This window comes from Molossus molossus, unplaced genomic scaffold (genome assembly GCF_014108415.1).
Source record: "Molossus molossus isolate mMolMol1 unplaced genomic scaffold, mMolMol1.p scaffold_m16_p_11, whole genome shotgun sequence".
Lineage (NCBI taxonomy): Eukaryota > Metazoa > Chordata > Mammalia > Chiroptera > Molossidae > Molossus > Molossus molossus.
Genome location: NW_023425346.1, coordinates 58,988,896 through 58,996,429, shown reverse-complemented (window position 1 = coordinate 58,996,429; position 7,534 = coordinate 58,988,896). Strand labels below are relative to the sequence as shown.

The following is a 7,534-nucleotide window of genomic DNA, read 5'->3' as shown; positions in this document are numbered from 1 at the left end:
GAATGTTCTGTGAAAAAAAATCTTCAATATGTTCACTTCTCATACGACATAATTATTTTTAAATTGAAGTAGTGCTTGGGTGCTTTGTAAAATAAACTTGAATGATTATGTCTTATCCAGATTTTTTTTTGAAAAGAACATTTTAAAATGTAATTTCATTTCAAGGAAGTGAGGATATTACAAAAGCAACATCTGAGAAATGCTACCTGTGTAATTATTTGCCTTCCTAATATATAAATGTGTAGCTCTAAACTGAACTGTAATGAGATAAATCATAAGATCCAAGAGCATGCTGAGTTGCACACTGCATTGTACTGGTGAGCGGGGATCTATTGTGCCGAGTGTTTCTGTCCAGTGAAGATAAGCAGCACTTCTATCCCTGAAGCACAACTCCTCTCCTTTTCTACAGAGAAAAATCAGCTTGAATTTGGAATTCAAGACCGAAAGGAATACAATACACTATTTACTTTCTAAATTTCCTTCATATGGAGACTTCAAAAATCGATAATGCTTCTCCACTTTTTTGAATAACGTTACTGCGTCTATAGGGGGGAACCGGGCCCTGATAACGGCTTGCAGTCCTCATGAATATATGCAACAAACATGTATTAAAAGATACTTGTAGAGGTGGGATGAGAACATAGGTGTGATTCTTCTCACTTTCCAAGCCCAGGCCGCCTGAAGTGGGTGTTCCTGTGACTCACGATCACGCAGGCTGACAGATGTGCTGTATTTTGTCACTTGGAATCAAGAATCTTTGGTTAGGGATGACCAGCCAAGAGGGTTATGGCTTGCTCCTGACTTCGCCCCCCACCACAAGGACAATGAGTAACTATTTAAAAACAACACGCCCCTGAGAGCATTCTAGAACATGGGAATGAGGCTGAAACCACCCCCCCTACCCCCCGCCCCCGTACCACAGAGATGGTGACAGGCTGTGTAAGAGGGTAACTAAAGCAGCTGCACATTGACTGCCTGCCCATCTGTCGGGCCAGCACAGCAGCACCTGGAGAGGTCCCTTTGGGGCTCTGGTTCCTCTAATGGGAAAAGAGAACTTGAGGGTCAGTGAGGGAGACAGCCAGCACCCCCAGCATTACGGGCCACGTTGTGGGAACCCCTACTCTGACCACAGGGATGGTAGGGAATGCGGTCGGGGAATTGGCTGACGGAGAAGGGACTGGGGGCTTGCAAACCAGCTCGCAGGTCTTGACAGAGCAAATTCATATCTTTAGCCCAAGTTGTGATCTGAACCAGCAGCTTTGCTCATCTGTAGAACAAAGCCGGGCATCCTCTGACTGGGGAACTCGACTGGGGAACTCGGCAGGGTGCACAACTGCCTGATGTGGATCCTCACGGGAGGAGTTTTACTAGCCCTACAGCCCAATTTAGCCACACCCAGCAAGGAGCTAAATCAGAGCCCCCCTGCTGTGGAGAGTGTCTCCTAGCCCCATCTGACCAGGGGGGCTGGTGACAACTCCTGGAATTCATACAGTCTTGCACTGCTCAAGCCGAAAGGCAGGAGAGAAGAGCTGATGGCCCCCAGAACAAATCCAGGGGATAAATTAACAGCCAAGTCCTAGGGTAGCTCCTGGACTTTCCCAACCAGAGATCCTGTAGCAGAGCCTCCCCTCCTGCTTAACCAAGGGAGCTGCACCATCTCCCAAGGGGCTGGATACAGCTCCTACTAGCTGTGTGGCCCAGCAGCACTCCAACAGTGAGTTGGGCAGTCAGAGCCAATGGTTTGCAAAGCAAACACAGTGACCTCGTTGGGTCATGGAACTGGAGTGTGTGTCAGCTTGGCTCAAGACAACAAACAAAGAATTTTATCAGGATTAGAGCTGCTTTCTCCACTGCAGAGCTCGTGGGGAACCGCAGAGCAGAGGGGAACCGCAGAGCACAAAGGGGAACCGCAGAGCGCAGAGGGGAACCGCAGAGCAGAGGGGACCGCAAAGCAGAGGGGAATCAAACTCATAGTCCCATTTACTGCCAGATACAGTTCCCAGTTCTTTTTCCCCTTTATGAAAACCACTTCTGCCATGTTGGAGGAGGTAAAGAATAAAATGCTTTCTTAGGAAATGGAAGCACAAGTATTATCCCAGCAGGACTTAAATATTAAAAGCTCCCCAAGGTTTATTAAAATTATGGACTAATTTTGAAATTTTAGGTTTAAGTGAATTTAAGAAATAAATCAAAATTGAATTATTAAGACAGTATGTCTTCCTGACCTTTTTTTGGGTTTAAAGGAGCTTGTATACCATGCCTCTATTCTAGTGTGCAATCTAGTAAGAGGTACACATATGAATCAGGCCAATGGAAATGTGTCACCTTTCACATTGTTACACCCCAGTTTGAAGAAGATGGTTTCAGGCTGTCAGCAAAGTAAACTTGGAACAGGTTACCAGGGAAAATGTTTATGTTTCCGGGGTAAATACAGCAAGGAACTTGCCTTAAAATTCCCCAAGGGGAAGGAAACAGAAAGAAACCAATTTGTATGCCTTATTGAGATCTCATCTTGCTATTAATTTGAATCAGTGGTTGTCCTTTACCAGCTGAGTGATTCAGTGACTCTCCTCTATGGAGAAGAGCAAGACATGGACAATTGGCAAGGAATACTTAAACTAAATTCACCCTCAAGGACATCAACCGAATCCACCCCTATTTTGTTTATTTTGGTGTGTTTTGTTGCAGTCACATCTGCTCTTGCCTTTTTTATGCATAAAGTTGTTTCTACTAAACATTTTACTTTGAGATAATTTTAGATTTACAGAAAAGTTGAGGGAATTCTTGAATATCCATTAGCCAGATGTCTCTATTTTTAATAGCCTACAGAAAGATATCTTTGTCAAAATTAATTAATTAACATCAGTATCAATTTTTACTGTTTTTTATTAATATCTTTTGTTACAGGATCTAATGCTGTTTTAAAATGTGGCTTTTATTATTTTTTTTCCTTTATTGATTTTTTAGAGAGAGAAAGGGAGAGGAGGAGATAGAAACTTCGATGAAGGAGAACATCGATTGGCCACCTCCTGCATGCCCCCCCACTGGAGATTGGACCCAGAACCTGGGTATGTGCCCTGACCGGGAGTTGAACCAGTGACCTCCTGGTACATGGGTCAATGCTCAACCACTGAGCCACACTGGCCTGACTGTGGGTTTTATTATTATTCATGTGTGATGAAACCAACATATCAGGAGATAATTGTCATTGAAAAAACAGTTTGTCACTCATAGTTCCCAAGAGGAACAGGCACACCACACCATGTAGGATTGATGGGGAAGCAGCAGGAGCTAGGAGCTGGGGACATATATGGACAAGAACCCTTACTTAGGTTATGAAGGAAGGGATGGGGGAGGCAGTGTAAGCAGGCTAAGTAGGTTTAGTATTGGGTGCTGGGGTGGAGGGGCTGTGTCTGTCTGGTTGCTGGTCCCTGGGCAGGAGAGTAGTGGCCCCAGAGTGAGAGTCCTGTGAGAGGCTGAGGAAGGATGGGGGTGTGGTATGGGCTTCCAGCTGGTTGGGAAGGTTTGCTCCTAGGTGAGTTGTCTGCTCTTTTTAGAAATTAGCAAACCCTGGGGAGACAGTCTCTCTACTGTCAGCAAGGCCCCAAGATGTCTAGGTATCCAAATCAAGACATGCGTAATATCAATACAGATACCAAATTCCATCTGGCCCTTTGAATACTCTTTACAATGCAGTTAGAGTGATCAGCAGCATAGTCTAGAAGTTACTCTGATCTGTGGTCTGTGCTTGGTCTTCTTCTATAGATTGTCTTGCATTTTTCCCGGTATAGCTTTTTTGTGAGCTTTACCCACACTGGCCATGTTTTACCTCCATGAAAATAATTGTTTGTTTCTTTGTTTTTCTAATTTGGAATTTTTGTAAATAAAGTGATTTCTGCTTCTGTGCACATGTACACTCTTCCCCGTCTTTTCTCTCTCACATGTACACACATATACACCAGTGCATCAGGTTAACGCACAGTCTGTCAGCTACTAGCTCAAATGCTTATTCTAAAAAGAAATTGAAATAAATTAATTACAAATAAATTAAAAATTACTTCTAATAGCTTGAAATAGATTCTAATTGAAATGTTCAACGGAGGCTTCACAGAGCATGCTGTGGTTCTTGATGTTGCTTTATGTCATGTTGTATAGAATGCCAAAGATTTCCCATTTCATGATGTGAATTTAATCACCCAGTTACGGTTGTAACCTCTAGATTTTTCCATTGTAAAGGTAAAGTCTTTTTCCTTTACAATTACCAAGTGAAATAATGATGATACTCCAGCACCCTGCAATTAGCCAGTCTTCTTCGCCTTTCCAAATTTTAGTTTTAAGCATCTTGCCTGAATCAATTATTTCCAAGGAGTTACAAGGGTGATTTTAAACTATCAGTGCTTTTACAATTATTGTATAGCACTATTCAGTTTAAAAGAAGGTGGACTTTGCGCTGTCTGGTAGGGCTCAGTTGGTTGGAACATTGTCCCATGCATCAAAAAGGTGCCAGGTTTGATTCCTGGTCAGGACACGTACCCAGGTTGTGGGTTTGATTTTCAGGCATGGCTCATGTGGGAGGCAACTGGTCAATGTTTCTCTCTCTCTCTCTCTCTCTCTCTCTCCCTTCTTCTCTCTAAAATCAATACGAACAAACAAACAAACAATAATATAAAAGAAGGGGGACTTCCTTTTCTGTGGGAGCCACAGTTGAGAGGAATGTGTCCTTCTCTCCACACTGTGGCATGTACTCATCCTCTGACATTAGTGTGCTCCGAAACGTGGAATCATCAGACAAAGGTGTCACTTTGCCTGCTCTATTGAAAACTCCCATTGGACTAGATATTGCAAACTTTGTTCACACCACTTGCACCAAAACAATAGCCATATGCTGTCAGCGACTGGGAGGTCATCAAACCAGTGCCGAGCCCTGCAGTGCCGGGAGAGCTGGGGCTCAAATTCCCAGAGTCCAAAGTGGTGGAACTCATGTTCTGGTCAGGATGATTTTGGAGCTATGTTTCTTGGGGGCCACATGTCTGTACAACCACAACCTGGTTGGCACCACAGAGGGAACACAACACAGCAGTGATGTGCCCTCTGTCTGCTCTGAGCTGGCTACCTTGGCCTTCCCAGTGCTGGCCATGTGTAAAGGTGATCATATTAAGGATGTTCCTGAACTTCTTTTGGTGGTTGACGTTCAAGTTGAAGGCTACAAGAAAATGAAGGAGACCGTTTGTGTCTTAAGAAAGCTAAGCCTGGAGTGATATCAAAAAGGGCTATGCCCCCCAGCAAATGAGAGCTGGCAAGAGCAAGAGGAGAAACCATCATCCCGTTCAGCACAGGGGACTTTGCCTTGCCCATAATGAGGAAAACGGCATCAAAGCCTTCAGAAACATCCCTGGGATTACTCTGCACAATGTACGCAAGCTGGACATGTTGAAACTTGTTCCCGGTGGGCACGTGGGCTGTGTCTGCGTTTGGACTGAAAGTGTTTTCCACAAGTTAGATGGTCTGTATGGCACTTGGCATAAGGCTGCCTCCCTCAAGAGTAACTACAACCTTCCCATGCACAAGGTGCTCAGTGCAGACCCAGGCAGATTCTTGAAAAGTCCAGAGATCCACAAGTCCTCCAGCAACACGCAAGGAGATTCATCACAGAGTCCTGAAGGAGAACCCACTGAACACCTGAGAGTCTTGAAGCTCCACCCATACGCAAAGACCATGTCCTGGAACACCATCTTCCCCAGGCCAAGAACCACATACTCCGGTGGATGAACAAGCAGTAGCACCACTAGAAGCCAAGTCAGACAAGAAGGGGGTTTCAGGAAAGAACCTGTGGTGGGGAAGAAAGGAATGAAAGCTGTCATGTGTGAAGCAGAAGAAGCTTTTGGTGGGGGAAAAAAAGGCTGCAACTACCAAGAACCCAGCAGCTCAGAAACCCACAGAAAAGAAACCCACCACAGAAGAGAAGAAGCCTATAGCATAAACTTAAATGTGTTTATTCAATAAAGGTCAAATCACTTTGGACAGCTAACTTTAATAAAAACCGTTGCAAAAACAAAGAAGTAGAAAAAGGAGGAGGAGCAGGAAGGGGGAAGAAGGGAGAAGAGGGAGAGAAGGAGGAAGAAAAAGGGGGAAAAGGGGTTCTTTCATCAAGTGGGATCAAATGATAGTTTCTTCTAGCAAAGCAGGCTAAATATTTACATGCGAATTTCTTTTTCAAATTTCACTCTAAGAACTTGGTATAATAGTGATCTCCAGTGAGTGGTGAATTACTTCTCTCACTTTCACAAAAAATAAAAATTATAGATTTTTATTTACTTAATATTTTACATTCAGTTATAATCAGTGCTATGCTTAACACATATACTATCACATTGTCTCAATTTTCCAGGAAAATGTATCCTTCTATAAGGGTTGTAATGCCTCGAAGAATGATGCTGCCTTTTGTTTGGCTCATAGTGATTTATGTAATGTGAAGAATATATTTGTGACTATGAGTCTCTAATGTCTTGGTGATATCTGCAATAGCAGGTCCTCATTTTATGTCACTTCACTTCTGAGTGCATTTCCCCACAATAAACTTCTTTTAAGAGACACACTTTCTTGGCTATCTTTAAAAATGATGATTCTGTTTATTATGTTCATGGACCCACAGCTAGCAGGAATGAGTACAGTGAACTGATTTTAATGACCCATATTCTGCGTGTAAATTCATATTTTTTCCTCAAGGATCCATTCTGCGTGCTTTTTCATTCTAATCTTTAGGACCGCTAAGAACAATTCTTAATTTTATGTACTAAATCAGCATTAATTTTCTATTTTATAACTTTGCAATTTGAGTACATCAACATACACTTAAGTTTCTCAGCTGCATTTTCTAAATGATTTATTTTTTAAAGGGTAATTTATATACATATGAGCTCTTCCAGGAAACACAAAGGCTTTCCCCCTGAGTGTTGTAGAAGGAGAAAAGATGGCAGCATACAATTTTCACAAATGAACTTTTAATAAGAATACACTGCCAAATCACCACGATTTATATGCAATTGTAAAGTATAAATACTTAATGTGGTTTTTAAGGCACAGACTTATATTGATTCAGTCACCTCCATAAGTCATGGGTGTTGATTTTTTTAAAAACATTATTGATTTGTTAAAGAGAAAGGTATCTTGGGTCCATCATTTCTCCCATTATGAAACACTAAGTAGCTAGAGGCTTTTGAAATAGTGGTTCAGCTTAAGAGAAGCTATTTTTAAACGATTAGCTTTGAACTTCTCTTCCAGAGCATCTATTTACAATCACTAGGACCATTTGGAATATAATTGAACATATGTCTTTTGTTTAGCCAGCCTTTATTAAACTGGTGCTTGTGTGTTTTGATGATGTCTGGCAAAGGTGCATCACTTGGGACACTAAAGGTAATGTGGATATATTAATGCCACCATAAAACATTTTTTGTAGCCTCAAGGATAGAGAAATTAGCAAAGCACACTTCCTGCTGACAATGCATTATCACCACATTACAGTGTAGGGCTG

At 42.4% G+C, this 7,534-nt stretch overlaps 1 pseudogene; it reads left to right on the top strand.

The window, feature by feature from the left end:
• Positions 1-4,739: 4,739 nt before the first annotated feature.
• Positions 4,740-5,980, top strand: LOC118625008 (annotated as a pseudogene).
• Positions 5,981-7,534: the final 1,554 nt, after the last annotated feature.